The sequence below is a fragment of the Oculina patagonica genome, chromosome 4, assembly GCF_052425735.1.
Source record: "Oculina patagonica isolate OP01 chromosome 4, crgOcupat, whole genome shotgun sequence".
Lineage (NCBI taxonomy): Eukaryota > Metazoa > Cnidaria > Anthozoa > Scleractinia > Oculinidae > Oculina > Oculina patagonica.
In genome coordinates, this window is record NC_135761.1 from 36,685,713 (window position 1) to 36,702,074 (window position 16,362).

Consider the following 16,362-nt stretch of genomic DNA (forward strand, 5'->3'; position numbering starts at 1 on the left):
AAGCCACAACTCTCCTGAGTTAACGTCCAGTGGATGAGGAGGTGACATTTGCAATACCCATCATTGAGCGGTTCGTAATACTAATGTATGACAGGCAAGAAAAGCTCTGTTTTCACAGGAAAAAAAACATCACAAACCTCAGCAGTCATCATTCAACACACAAAAGGGGCTGTTGAGCATGTCTTGAACTGTTAACAATTTCTCTCCCCAAGTGAATAGAGTGCTGGAACTAATAAGAATTTGAGCTATGGGAGGCACTGTGGAGAACCCTGCTGAACACATCCATACCATACCAGATGCAATCCAGTAAGAGGATACATTGGCTGTTGCAAATGTGTTAAGGCTGATGGTCAGTGTACAGCTCTCAGGAAGTGTGGTGTCAAGTGTGAGACAAATTTAAAGTGGTCAAAATAGTGGAAGACTGAGATAGCGGGCAACACAAAAAAGTTGAACTTGGGTGTACAGCTCGTATGTACAGAAATATTGAGTGGGAATTTAGTTAAAAGTGACCATGAAATAGTGTAAGACCAGGAAAGGTGGAAACACAATTGTCAAAGTAAAGGTGAACTACATATCACAATTGGTAGAAATTTTAATCATGATTCTTTTATTAAAAACAAAGGTGATTTGCATCTGTTCCAGACTCGTACACAGTCGCTATTTATGTGTTTTGGGAGGCGAAAGCAGATTGGATACTAGCGAATTAGGACGTGGGGTTCAGGGAAGGGGGGAAGGACTGGAGACATCCATGGCGCCACGTCGGGAGTGGCCAGGAGATGAAGGCAACTCAATGTCACATGGCACCATCACCAGAGTGAATCCCCGCTCGCAGGAGAACCATGTCATGCAACTGCATTGAAACCAATTTTTTATTTCCTGCAGATATCTGCCTATATTCCTATTTGCCATAAGGGCCATGGCAAACAAACAAGAATTAAATGTAAAATACCCCATTCAAGAAAGTAATGCACAGATCAACAATCTCGATGCTCCTGTGGGGTAAGATTTGTTGTAATTTCTCTCAATTCAAGAAATTTTTAATCCATATATTTTCTCAACTTTTTTATTACCAATTTAATGCTCTCATTAATTGTTTGTACTCATTTAATTGTTTGTACAGAACGCTGGTCAGTAGACCAGCGATCCCTCAGGAGCATGAGGGCTAAAAGAAAGACTCCAGCCACACATGTAAATAGTAAAATACTAAATGTGAGTATGTAAATTGCTTTTGCTAACAAATATTTTAGAGATTTATTGAAGTCTTTGTCGGAGTCATGAGGCTCATACAGCCGGAGCTTATCCCGGTTTCGTAGATTAACGACTAGGAGTATTCTCCCCCCCCTGGGGTTCCCCGGGGGCCCCCCCACAAATCGCCGGACCCTTTTATACACCGGGGGGGAAGAGGGAAGGGGGAAAAAAACCAAAAAAAAACAACCCCCCCCCCCCCCCCCCCCCCCCCGCGCCCGGGGGCGACCCCCCCCCCCCCATGTGTTTCATTATACATGGTTTAATTACAAGATGGATGTAACTCCTTTGATATAACTCAAGTTATTTTCACAATTTCCAGTTATTTTGAAATTAGTTATTTTCAAGTTATCTCTTTGCAGATATATCACGTTATTGTTTTGTTATTAAAAAACACCGAGACTCAAAAACTACACGGGAAGGCCCAAACAATATGGTAAGAAAAATATTGCAATTTCTAATTTACAGCTTTTTAATTTTCTGTAGTGCTAGAAAGATTAATGATATAGAAAGAATTAACTTCCAAAATCTTTACAGAGCAGTTGTATTTGATCTTTCTGAGACACCCTCATAGCTGCTTAAACTTTTGATACCTGTTTTGAAAAACAACTTCACTTCTACCAGTGTAGTATCTTTCCAGATATATAATAATGCCTTGCTTAACACATGAGGTGAGGGCACTCCCTTATTAGGGCTAAACCGAAATTTACACCCAGATAGGGTATAACGCTAGCAGAGGAAGAGGACTTCAAAGAACTGTGTCCAACCCAACGGTCCATGACAAGAAAATGGGGACTTGAACAAGCTCTCAGAGAGCTTAGAGGTGAGCACTTTTGTAACAAGTTACCTTTTACAAGTACTTTATATTTGCAACAACTGCCACAGTTGCAGCTACATAAATGTTTTGTATTTGTTTCTAACAATAATTATTTTTTTCTTTTTATGGGCAATGCAGATGTCGTCAGTCGAAAAAGGCAAAATGTAGAGGAAGACATTTTAGACAATATACAAACTATGGTGAAAGTGTCAGAAAGAATGAGGAATTTTTTGGAAACAGATACCACAACCATCGCTGAGAAAGGAAAGGAGGCCAAGTCGGTTTATCTACAAGGGCTTGCTGCAAGTACAGTAAGTAAGTGTTTACTCACTAATTTAACTAAATATAATTAAACTTCTATTGCAGGTTGTAAAGAAATTGGAAAAGTTGGCAAGGAAGAAAACTAAAGAGACGCACAAGGCGAGGCGGGTCTCGAAAATGGAGCTTCGAAAGAGGATAAAGGAAAAGATTTAAAAAACAAAAACAGCAAAAAAAAAACAAGAAAAAAATCAAAAATTGACATTATTGTCAAACATTGCATCCGGGCGAAGCAACTATCAAAGCAACTGACAGAAATGTCAAAGGAGTTGCAGGTGCTCACAAGGAGCACCCAAAATTTGATTCAAAGCTTGTAAAGGCAATATTTTTATATTAATGAAATAAAGACAACTCAAAGGAATCAAAAGGAATAATATTTTACTTCTAATATAACATAAGGGGAAATCCTGGTAATGTAATGCAACAGCCGAACAAGAACACTACAACACAGCCCACACAAAGACAATAGTGGTTACGGAAGAAACCCTTGGGCAGCTGAAAAAGCTTGCAGTTCTTGTGGGAAGGGCAATATATAATGATCCATTAGACACTGATCCAGAACATATTGACCCTTACGACGGCCACGTTAGTAACACTTACTCTGCATTAGATTACCAAGGTAGATATTAAATTTAATACGGTAACTATTATTTATTCTAACTATTAATTGTTTTTCATGTACTTTTTTATCACTGGAGTAAAACGTTGTTCTGTTTTCAATGCCAATTTATTGTGAAGCACCACAAAAAGCCATGGACATGGCACTATATAAAACCTTCCACGATACACATCATGGACATTTCATTGACCATTGTTTTCTTTATTATTATAACCGTGTAATCATTAGCCTAAACAAAATCAAAAGCGTGGATATACAATTAGTAAAAGGACATTTTTTTTTAATTTTGACAACCTCACGTATAATGTAGGCGTCATGCTCATGTACATAATTAAAAGAGCACACTGCTTAACAATTATAGGGGAATTAATTTGAGAATTAAAAGAATACAACATGCAATATACCACACCAAGGATAGGAGGAAAGTGATGCCATAAATCTGATGTTAATTCATCTACAAATACAAGAAAAGAAGGACCACAAAAAAGTACAGCGAGAAGACATCTTAATTTCGAATCTGTCACAAAAGTAGGTTGTAATCGTTATTTTACTACAGTAAAATCCAATGTAAGAATCAAGGCTTATCGTCAAAATCTTGATTGACGAAAGAAATGTCTATTTCAATTTTTTAGCAATAATCACGCCCTGCTTACAAGTCTCCAAATATGTTATTAACATCATGAATCTGCACAAGAACTCGAGCCCTGAAGAAATAGTGCTTCATCCAAGACTGACTGAGCACTTGTGCAATTTATCAGTCTTCACTCAGACCTCAACCCATCAGCAAATGATTGGCCTGCAATGTCGACTGGCAGTTCCTATTGGGAAACGGCTGCTAAATATGTTAAACTGAAAAAGAATGGAACAGACTACATCTGAATTGTCCTCTAAATCAAAAGTTGCTGCAGTATGTTTTCTTTGTTTATTTTCCTTTAAATGTAGAGTGTTTTTCAGTGTGACTGAGGGTTGGGAAGGGATCCGCAACTTCTATCTTGGAAAATTTGTTATTCAAAAGCTAATGTTCTGCAGTATCTTTATAAGATTTCCATTCCTTTTTTGTAGCCATTTGCAGATAATGTAGCGAACACCTTGGAAAAATGATGATAACAGTCTATGAAAGACTTCGGAAGAACAATCTGAGCAAGGTGCCGCTCCAGTGACTTGTTACCCACCCACAGTAGACAAAGAAGAACTGCAAGTAATTGTGTTTTTTTATATATCATGTATTCATATAATTACACTGTACTCAGGTGATTATAGAGATTCTTGCGCTCTGATTGGTCAAGGATTGCGTCATTATAGCTTGGCGGGATATTGCAAAATGGCTGCCTCGCATTTTGCAAATATTACAGAGGAGGAAATAAATGCAATAAAAGAAAATGCCATTCCAAGGAATACAAAAGAGGCAACCAAGTTTGGAATGAGGTAAAAATTAGAATTTTTGCTGATTTAATTAAATAAACCTGTCAAATTCTACCGTAAACTGGTTGCTTATCTCGAGACACATAATCAAAACAATTGTAACAAAATATTTGCAATGCTTTCTTAATTTACAGAATGGTTTCAACAACAAAACGAATTTAAAACAGAATTCGAAAGCATGGAAGTAAATGAGGTGAACAAATGTTTGTCAAAGTTTTACGCCTCCGTCAGAACAAAAGAAAACAGCTTTGCTGTCATTGCAAGTGGCTCTTGACCGTCATTTAAAGTCACAGCCAGACAACAAAAAATTTCCCATTTGTGATAACTACTTATTTAGCTAGGACAAAAAAACAGTGAGTCCTTAACTTAAGCAACTCACTTCCAAGGGAAAGACATCCTCAAAGACCCAGGGGCAGTTAGTGGGGCGAAAAGAAGGAATAAACCAGGCAGAAATCGTAGCAATGAAAGTTTTCAAGAATGGCAGAAAGAGCCCCTGGGCAACGAGTCTCTCCAGTCCATTTCCAAATGGCTTTGTCAATGCTGGCTCCTGGTTGAGCAGAAAAAATCCTTTGTATTATTCTGCCCAGTCGGCAAGCAGTAACTGTGGGAATCACTTTTGTGTGTTCATACACAGCGCCTACTGTGTAAGCCACACTCGTCTTGTTCATTCACCAAAGCTCTGCATGTGAGACAAATTTCCATTAAGCTTACATCAGATAGTGGAAAAAAATCAAGGAATCTTTTCCAATGTCAATCGATCTTGAGCTCGTGGGTTTAAATACTTTCTTATCTGAGCTTCTTATTTTGGGCTGATAGTATTGCTATTTAAGGCTTGTACATATGGATTCTAGCCTTTTCTTTCATTTTATTGCGTGGATGTTCTTTGGTGCACGGACCAGACAAGTATGTTGAACAGCCGCCAATGCATCACACCGTGACAGTTAAGGTTCTTGTATGGGAGAAGCCATTGTACCAACGAGCACTCACATCAATGAAGGAATTGTCAAAAAGTATATATATATATATATATATATATTTTATTTGTTCCACGATCTTAAACCTGAGCAGAAATTGATTAATGAGAATGTTGTTGGGAAGGATATATTTGCTGCACTAGCTATCGAATAATTTTTGGTGAAAGATTGACTTTCCAGATTTGCCTAGCATTTATAGAATTCCAGTTCTGTATGTCGTGGGTTTCTCCTTTGAGTTCGATTGTTAAAGATCAGGTTAGTTATTTGAGGTCTCTTGGTTTGGAAGCTGCATTCATTGGAAAAAGTGACAAGGAAAGGCTAAGTTTTGGGAATTGTTTTGCAATGCGACACTACAGGCAGAATGCAGTTACTGTTGTTGTGAGAAGTTCACCCTGTAGTCTTAATTATTTCAATTTAGGTGATTTGTGTACCAACCAAATATACAGATAAAACTTTGCTATTATTTACCTCATGCACTTCATTGTGCAAGGTGGAAAGAAGATAAACCCACCCTTCTTTTAAGCAAAAGTGGTGTTAAGTAAATTTACAAGAAGCATAATTCGCAGATACCTGCTGTCCAGTCTTGAAATACAAAGAAATATACAAGGCACTGGTAATTTGTATCAGTATGTAACTCTTCCAAATACTAATGGTATTTGTGGAGGACGCTTAACTGCATGCCAACAGCCTTTCTCATCATGGCAATGTGACCACTGAAGATGAGAAACTCACCCCTGCAAAATTTCATCGTCCTGACCTGGCTCAAGTTGAGTTGCCTAAGCTTGTGAAACAGAGGTATGGAACTGAATTACGATCACAAACTTAAGCCTCCATAAAATAAAACCAGAAATATCTCAGGCCATCACCTGCCTACTTGAAAATATATGCACCCCTGTTAGTGGCAACAGAACTCAGTACAAGGTAAGCACATGGCCCAACCCTCCCTCCAGGTCCTGTCTGCTATGCAAACAGGCTAACCGACCTGAGAATGGCCATTTCCTTAGCAAATGCAGTTTCCCGAGCTTTTTATTGATTTTTTTGCCTGAAGTTAAGTTTCATTGTAATTCAGCAGGCCAAAAATGGCCAAGGGTGGTCCGTTAACCCCCATCACAAAAAAAATTGGTTCGGGGAGAATTCAATGCTGTTGTCGTTGCAGGAAGTGGAACAAGTAAACAGTCGATTTAGAGAAGTTGAATTTGAGATTAAACACATAACGCTAGCAGAGGAAGAGGACTTCAAAGAACTGTGTCCAACCCAATGGTCCATGTCAAGAAAATGGGGACTTGAACAAGCTCTCAGAAAAATAGAAGAAAAACAACCAAGACACATTTTTGCAACCGTCTTGTTTTATCCAGACAAGGGGTTCAAGGAACATATTAAAAATATAAAGAGAGGGTCCAAGCTTGGAGTGGTAGATGGTGTGGCTTTCCTGAAGAAGTAAATGAAGTCAGAAAAGACCTAACAGCAAATGTTTAAGAAAGGGAGAAAAGAATGAAAACAATGTACATGTAGAAAAACTCATAATTGATAGAAAAATCTATTGTAATAATAATAATAATAATAATAAATATATTTTTATAGCGCCTATCCAGGCCTGCTCTAGGCGCTTTACAAATGTTTAAAAAATTTATATATATATATATAATAAAATCAATAAAAATTTTGTTAAAATTAGCTGAATAAATCTTAAAATTAAAAATTTGCATTAAAAGTAATAAAAAGTAAAAATCGCTAAGAGTAATAAGTTTTAAAAAGAAACGTTTTGAGTTTTGATTTAAAAGAACTTAAATTGTCACACGAGCGGATAAAAACAGGCAAACTGTTCCAAAGTTCAGGCGAGGAAACAGAAAAAGCTCGAGACCCATAGGACTTGAGGTGGAATTTGACAGGGTTGAGGTTGAGTGTGATGATCGGAGGGTTCTTGAAGGTTGGTAGTACGTTAGCAAATCTTGTGGACTGAATTGTGGACCTGAAATGTTTTTCATTTTATGGCCGACTTATGGAAAACGGAATTTCAACTTCTTGAAGAAGGATAAAGTAGTCAAATGACAAAACTTTCAGGTTCTTGCGCTTGTCTTGTTAAGCAAAAAAATGCATGGTCTTATTAGGCAAGTATTAGTATTAAGTGTAAATAGTGCCATCCTAACCCACAGCTTGGTTTTGTTTATGTTTATATTTATATTGTTAGCCGTCCAATGTTGTTTGAAACTATTGAGTTCTTTGCTTTATTTTCAATTCCGTTGACACTAGATCACATAAGGTTCTATGTTTTAATCATTTTTACTTACTGTCAGTTATTTGTGTCTGTAGATGTTTCCAGTCATTTGGCATTCGCTGTGGCTTTTTAGCTCACAAAATTGTCCTGCCAATGAGAGTTGCAGCAGCTCTGGAAAAAATTGTGACCTTTTAAAAAACCCTTTAAATTTTTTAATGCTGATATATTTCAGTTTCATTGCGTAAACTAACAAACATGTTCTGTTGAGGCACCACAGGTTCGGCATAAACAACAAAAATATAATTTTGACCATTGTGTGGGAAAGGTTTCTCAAATTTGGTTTTGGTTTTAGAGAAAGCATTTGTCTCTGCATCTGCCATTATGAGCAGCAAAAGCAGCTTGTAGCTTTCTTTTTTTTCTTAACTTTTAAACTGTGAATAGAATGGGGCTAACTTGTATTGCAGTTCACCAATTTTGGTGGCGAATAGGAGGCACCAGATTGAATTTTTGTTCGCCTTTTCAGAGGCTATTGAGATGGAAGAAAGTTATGTGTTTTTCACAAATTTCAGTTTTAATAACCGTGATAAAATGTTTGATGAATGGAATGCTAGAAATTTAATTTTTAATTTAATTATAATTGTCACTTATGGGAGGGAGACACAATGTTCTTCACTTACACAACTTAGAGGAACTCAAGCAATGCAGGATTTCTAAAAGGTTTCTTATTATCCATTTGCAGGTTCGATCAACCAATGTTGGAAGCAGTGTCTGCTCAACAAGAAATAATAGGATTTCCATCCTATTGCACCCCTGGGTGATCTGCGATCAGAGCCAGTTCATACCAAATAAGAATATCGAGAGCAAGCCATGGCAATGGAAAACACATATTGCAAGACTAAAAGAGGGGTCAGTATCGAGAATGGAAGTTTTTCAAAACAATGAAGCCATTGGACATATGATTTTCCCATTACCACAAAAAATAAGCATGATTACCATATAGCTTGAATCTTGAGTACCTTTTTTAGATTTGATTACTCAGGTCTAGGCAACTCTAACATGACTATGGTCCCTAAGCGGAAACCTGTGGTTAGATGCCTACACCACTTACATGATAGTGCTCTTCATGGCCTACCCTCACTGTTCACTAGAACTTTTAAAATACCAACAAACCATTAGCTGTGCAGCTACCAAGTTTAAAGGTCTGTCCTGCCTCACCTATGACAAACAATTTCGTAGACAAGCCATCCAGGACTTAACTATCAACTGGGGCCAGGAAGACCTTGAACTTTGGACGGTGACCTTCCAGGGCTTAGCTAAGCCACACTGTCCTATCTGCTCTAGCCCGCACCACAATCAGAGCTGCCAACCCTTCCTGCCAGCAGACAAAAAGTGGACTGGTGTGCTTCGAATTCAACCACGCCTCAGCGTATACCACCAGCTTCTGTCAGTTCCACATGTCTGCCGACGCTGCTTTTCCAACAACTGCGCAAGGAGCATCACTAGGACCATAGCATGATCATTTTTATTTTTTTAATCTCTTTTTAGTCATATATTTTTAAATCACCTATATTCTTAGTATTTATTTTTTTGTAAGGCGCATTTGATCATATTTATATGTTAATTTGTGCCATTCAAATTTTTAATATTATTATTATTATTATTATTATTAATCAATTCACACGTCTGGAAAATCTAGGATATGAAGTAGAGTATGTTTGAAGGTGATTAGCGATACAATGGGTATATTAAAGGCTAGTGTGAGTCACTGTGTTAATGCAGTTGCCAAAAGTTTGTGTATTCTGGGAAAGGACTGGATTGTATTTCACAGGGCAACAGAAGAGATAAATCTAAGTACAAATTAATTTTGGTTGTACATTATATTTGAAGTTAACTCTCATTGGGCTTGTTTATACCAAATTGTGCACGCCAGTTGTCTATTAAAAGCTTTCCAAAACAATCAATCATCTGGGACAGGGAAAACACCATCTGTGAAGTACTCAAACAGCCAAGCAACAACTGGGTCAGTAAAAATTCCACCTGTCAACAAAAGAAAGAAGAAAAAACGAAAACGAGCAATGACTGGCCACCAAACTTCTGGGTCAGCTTCAACTGCCAACCAGCCAAACATGCAAAGTGCAAATGGGAATCCATCCAGTTCTTCTATACATCAAGATCATTGGACTCTAATGCTGTGCCATGCAAACAAGACGTCATCCCGCAGAATTACCAACCATTACCATTTTGCCCAAGACATCTTTAAAATACAATTTTGTATAAAGGATAGTATGACATGCAAGGAAGAAATATACAACTGGTTGTCCAAAAATGCCATATCATTTAACATAAAATATAACAGATGGCCAAGCAAGTAGTGTCTCACTTGTTATTACAGTCTGCCAGTCTGACATGGAGCGTGAGAAGAATGAAACTGCTGAAATCAGTCACCAAGCAAGGAGACGGCATAACAGGAGTGATCGAGAAATTACAAGACTCTCAGGCCAGACAGTCCAAAATAATTCCAGAACTAATGGAGGGAATGACAAACATAAAGAAGAACAACACCAATGGCAACTAGAGCTATGGTGACATTTAACTGAATGCAATCTGCATATGGTGCATGACATGATCTTCATGCATGTAAACTTTGGCTATTATTCACTGTTGCAGATGGATCTGTGATCAAAGTTACCTTTTGCAATTTTGACAATTAAAGTAAATTCATAGTGATTTAAAATGGCTCTGTTTATTATTTTGGGATTTCTTTCTTGGCATACTTTTATGTCTGTTAACATTCTTCTGTGTATCAGAACGATAGAAGATGGACACCAATTCTTGTCTTTGAACATCATTTCTCAAACTTATTAATTATTCTTTGCATTGAAACAATAAAAACCATAGCCACAATGGTGGGAGCTGGCCAGTACACTCGTGATTACAGAAGAGCACACAGGCACAAATTACAGTTGCTTACAATAAATAACAACAAAGGACGTGTCGTTGCATGTAAATTAAGAAAAAAATGATTTTCAACTCAACTCAAAACTTGATTATGCCTAGCTGTCAAGGAGACAAAAATCAAAATTGCAAATGATTTTATTTCTTTATGTTACCAAAGAGTTGAGTAACAGTTTTTTATCTATTCATGCATGCTTCAACTTACTCTTTCCAGATTAAAGAAATCGGCAGAACATCGAAAGATTGTCCTCCAGCGAAAGCAAGCTTTGGAAGAGAAAAGGGCAGCAATCCCTTATAAAGAAATTGAGGCAGACAAATCCCCTGGAAAGGTCATGAGTCATATGCGTCTCCAGCGGTATGTGAAAAAGTTTTGGTGAAAATGTTTTTGCCAAATCATTTACAAAGTCTCAATTGCAGTCTACATGCAAAGCCCATGGCTATCATGTAAATGCCAGGGACACCAAAAACAAGCCCAAGGATAAACAATACACCGCACACCGCACACACCACACAGCAACAGCAGGACATCTGCCAACTACTAATCCTGTTAAACTACCGGTAGCTGATAAACAAGGTTCTGCTCATTTGCGCTTTTTCAAACACTCTTGACTATGCACCTACAAAATAATCCAGGAAGTTGCTATCTAGAACTACTTAAACAATTCTTACTTCACTTAGATAGTCAGATCAGCTGTTTTAAACTGTTCTTATCATATAATATTCATCCCCATAGTTATTAAGATAGATGGTATATATTTATTTTTATTCAAGGATTCGTACAAGTACAGGTGCTTACAGAGGGTTTCACAAAACTTTTGACAAATGGGTTCCGAAGTTTGTTCGGAACTTCCGAAGTTGACGACGAACTTGGCAATTTGATTACGTAGTTGTCAATCAAAGCGTGAACTTTGGAATGAAGTTGCGAATTTCCCATCGAACTTTGTTGGGAATTTGCGAACTTCGAGACAGGTCAGACACGTTTGGCGCCATTATATTATTGAAATTGTGATAATATGGCAGAAGATTTGTCGAATTGGATGGCATCCTTCAAAGACAAAATGAACCAAAAAGCATATGATCTAATTTTTGCGACGCCCACTGCCAACCAATTTATGAGCAGACTTCAACTTAAATTATGCGATTCTTCTGATGTAAGTAAATTCTGCGATGTAAGTAAATTTTGAGACAATTTAGTTGCCAGCAACATACAACTTGGTACTACATGAAAAGAAACTGTATACTTGAGTGTAGATAAATTGTACCAGTTTTCCTCAAACATTGCTTGATATGTGAATGCTTGATGAAAAACACCAATTCTTAACATAATAAGTCTCATGGAGGTTATCAAAAAATAATTTTGTTATTAAAAAGTTTCTTTCAGTGGACAAAGTTTGTTAAAGAAGCTGTTTGTTGAAGAGATGGCAGATGGCACAAATGACACGAGAGAAGTGGACGTCGTTGACAGAAAAGGGGATTCCAAGGTCATGTTTGTTGTGTTATTGTTTGAAGAAATGAAAAGCAAATTCAACCTGGTATTTGACAGGGTCACTGGTAAGTTAATTGCTAAGTGGATCTGGGTAACAAGTGCCATAAAATTATTCACTTGGTATGAGTGGGCAACAATTTAGATACCACCACAAACCTGGTATGATGAAGCACAGGGAATTGAACACCCAATGGTAGGATTCATTTTTATCACCAAGTGTGATTTGGAAATCATTTTGTTCTACGTTCAGTTTTGTTTAACTTTTTTTTACAAAAAAGCTCTTGCATATTGGTTAAAATTACTTTAAACTTGATTTAAACCTACAGCAACATTTATGGGCTTGCTGGAGACATATGCCTCAATAGGTCATCTTAAAGGAAGTCTCCCTAAAGAAAGCAAAATGGCATCTGTCAGTTGCAATTTAACCTGTTTGTTAGTTGTGATAATCAAGGTTGAGAGGTGTTAGCAGAAAAAACCTTTGGAAAATTTGCCAGCTAACTTTATACAGGAGCTTCCCTTCTATCCTCCCACTCTGAGATTTCTGGAAGCACCGCAAGGCATTTTATGACGTGAAAAATGAATGTTGGACAAAAAAAGAAAATGCTGAGAAGGAAGCAAAGAGAGCAAGGCATATTTTTGTTGATCCAAGTTTATCAGATTCTTTGCAGTCTGAGTCAGGAGACGAAAAACTTGAGGCAGCTATATCAACTTAAGGTGTGGGCTTTATGTTTAAAAAGTTTGTACGTGACGGTAAAGCTTTGTAAATATCTGTGATCTGTCCAGTATAAGTTTGAATTAATCAATCTTTTTTGCTACTCTTGTTTCAAATTTGGGTATTAATCCTTAAGTTTATTAAATTCTCCTCATTTATGCCGATATATTTTCAACTGAAGCTGAAAGATTTCAGAAATGTTTCAGAAGTCACACCTTGATGACTGTCTGTGTGAGATTAGTGAAGTACGGTTCTGTGTTTTGTTTTGCCATGAGTATAGGAGACTTGACAGAAGACCGATATGAAGTTCTGCTAGCTGAAAACAGGCGTCTTGGAGAAACAATTGAAGAGCAGGATTCTTAACCAAGACAGCTAATACAAGAACTTTTCTCAAAGTTGGAGTAGTGGACAGCAACGGGGCCTGGGATAGGAAGCAAGCAAAGAAAAACAAAAATATCTAATTCTAAACAGTGTCGTGTAAGTATTATATCATTTTAGTGTGCTCATCGGTCAAATAGTTGATTCATAACTCTAGACATCCATGCAGTTAATGGTGGTCAGTACAGTACAGACATTGTGCTCCAATCTCCTTCAACAACAATGAAGAATATAAAACAGAAATCACGAGGAGAGCAACTGGACTATAAAGAGTTAAACAAAGTAGAAAAAAAAGTTGAAAGATATTCAGCCACAAGATAATGAATAGTACTATTTGGCTATTTACTAGTATATTTAGTTGTCTGAATTAATATCAACCTTTGATAACTTGGGCCAAAATGAGCATTTTTCCCAATAATAAACACACAGTTTGCAGTGTCATTCTTGTATAAATACCATGTCTTCACATTTTTTTCTTGTATATGTGCATGCATCAACAGTCAGTGTAGACTTGAAATCAAGAATGAAAATTTTTGTCACAAAAACATTATGCCAGGACAAATCAAAGTTCAAATTTAAAATAAGAAAGGGGAATGAACAGTTTCAAATTGATGAACTCACCCAGAACATGAAAGAAACAGAATCATCAAGGAGTTGGTCAGGGGTACATCAACCCACCATGTACTATTTGTTCTGTGGTATTTAGTCTGGGCATCAACTGTACAAGGAGGGTGGTGCACATTGGGGTCCCATACAGTATGGAAGAATACTGCCAAGAGGACGGACGAGCTGGAAAAGATGGCCTTGCAGCAAGAGCAGACATTTACAACAACTCTTATGACATCTCTCTCTTAAGGAAATACATGACTGAAGTCATGGGGAACTTTGTGAAGTCAAAGGATTGTAACAGGCAATTAATTCTTAATTATTTTGATTATTAGTTCAGGTGACAGAGATCATGTGGAACACACCTTTTATACAGTTATAACACACTTTGATAAAACCCCTAAAAAATTAAAATGTTTTTTCTTTTACAAAAGGCAATTGATCAATTAATAATTTTATAGCCATTACAAATGGAAAAAAGTTAAATATATCATATATATACCTTGAATTAATAATAAAACAATACCAAATTAATGAAAATTTGTGTTATTTTACTTTTGCTTTCCTTTTTTTTAAAAGGATGTCAACACAGAAGTTTGTGAGCAGCTGTTCTCTTGGTTGTCAAAGTTTTCTCATATAACAAAGCACATGAATGGCTGGAGATTCTTACTCATTGTGTTATATGTATTACTTGTATTTAAGAAACCATTTCAATCTTTGTATCCACGCGCTGTAAACTGATGAAGGTCGTACGACCGAAACGTTTTTAGTAAATTTTTATATTTTATGTCATCTTAGCCAGAAGTTGACTACTGTTTAAGTTTTACAACTTTTCATATTACACAGATGCTTAATTTTTTTGGTCATTTATAGTTTCATTTGGAATTTCAATTGATTACAGTCGTTTTTGATAGGTTTTAGTTTGAGTAAAGAGGTGAAGAGCCATATAAGAAATACACTATTAATAAACCATTGTTGTTATTAGAATAGTTACTGCTTCTACTACTTGGGTGATATAAAGTAATTCTTATTAGTATTTTCTTTTTTTCTCTCTAATTATTTTCAGTTTCTTCTACTGTTGTAGATGGTTAATTATTTATTCATCATGTCATCATTGATTTTTTTTTTCAACTCTCGTCTTGAATAACTAGGCCAATTTGGCCCAGAACTACTCATATAAAAAAAATAGCATGCCTGGGTGCTTCAAAAACATATACCCTAAAACAAGGGTCATCCTAAAATGCACTGAAATCAAGGTCCAATGGCCCAGCTCAAAGGTTCTGAACTCAAAATGTTACAAGTCGCATACCACCTTAAAATGCCTAGTTGGTATTACTCCTCACGGTGCTGTAACATTTGTAAGTTCCCTATATCAGGGAAGTATATCACACAAAGAGATAACAAGACGGAGTGGAATTCTGTCACTAATCGAAGAAGGAGATGAGGTAATGGCAGACAAGGGTTTCCTGATTCAGGATTTATTACAACCCCAAAAAGCTACATTAAAAATTCCTCCTTTCTTGTCTAAAACAAGGTCTTTGCAGTTCACCTCCAAAGAATAACAGAAACGCAACAGATTGCTGGCCTTCGTATTCATGTTGAGCAAGCAATCAGAAGAATTAAGGAATATCAAATTTTTGACAGTCTTGCCACATCAATGACAACAGATTTAAAGCGAGCCTAAAAAGGTAGATGAACATACATTAATTATATACCACCACGGCCTCAGTGCCATATATTTGTTATAGATATTTTAGATTGTTTATTATTTATGTAATAGATATTTTAAATATTAAAATTTTTTATTTTGTAAGTCATTTTAATTAACCAACGGGGGGGGGGGGGGGGGGGGGGGGGGGGGGGTTAACTAGTTAGGAGACCTAAATAGGGCTAACTTTATGGTCCTCCTTTTCAAATACTATTTTTTGTATAATACTACAAATCTGTATTTTGAATAAAGTATTATTAACAATATTTTTTTCATTGGCTGGTTCAGTAAAGAAAATTTGGACCATTTGCTGTCTTCTTACAGACTTTAGACGTCCATTGTGTTGAAACTGTAACTTCCCTGGGGGAGCCAGAAAATACTAAAGATTTTGTGCTGTTTAATGTTGTAGCATATCAGTAAAGATAGCTTTGGACAGTAAACAATATGGCTGAACAACACAACACTTTACTTGCTAAGCATCTTGGGTACATGAAGGATGGTGCAATTGCTAAACGCAACTTCCTGTTATGTAACAGTTCTAAATATACCACACAAGTAGTAAAAACAAGCATTTCAAGGAATTTCACCAGGATTAAAGGTGTTTGCTGCATAGCCTGAACAATGCAAAGAATTCTAAGGATTATACTTTCCGTATCCTTTTAACAAAAATGACCCACTACAAGAAGCCATGGTTAAGAAAGTTCCTACGTCAATATTTTGTGCAATTTTTCTTACTTTTTACAAACAAAATATATCAGTGTTTATAAAGTTTTCATATTAAATTTTGTCACAGTGCAAAACTAAGAATGTTTCAACTCTGTAAATTAAGTACAGACATAGCTCTGCTCACACCTCTCACTTGCACAATACCAGTCGTGTATAAAATGAGCACATGTACACTCTTAAG

At 36.7% G+C, this 16,362-nt stretch overlaps 1 long non-coding RNA gene across 1 annotated transcript in view; it reads right to left on the minus strand.

Annotated features, from left to right (window-relative positions):
* Nucleotides 1–15,048: 15,048 nt before the first annotated feature.
* The window catches only part of LOC144648681 (uncharacterized), a 20,537-nt gene continuing 19,223 nt past the window's right edge, over nucleotides 15,049–16,362 (minus strand). Inside the window, exon 3 of the long non-coding RNA XR_013569728.1 lies at nucleotides 15,049–15,427. This is a non-coding gene — a long non-coding RNA (uncharacterized LOC144648681). The remainder of the gene's footprint in view (nucleotides 15,428–16,362) is intronic.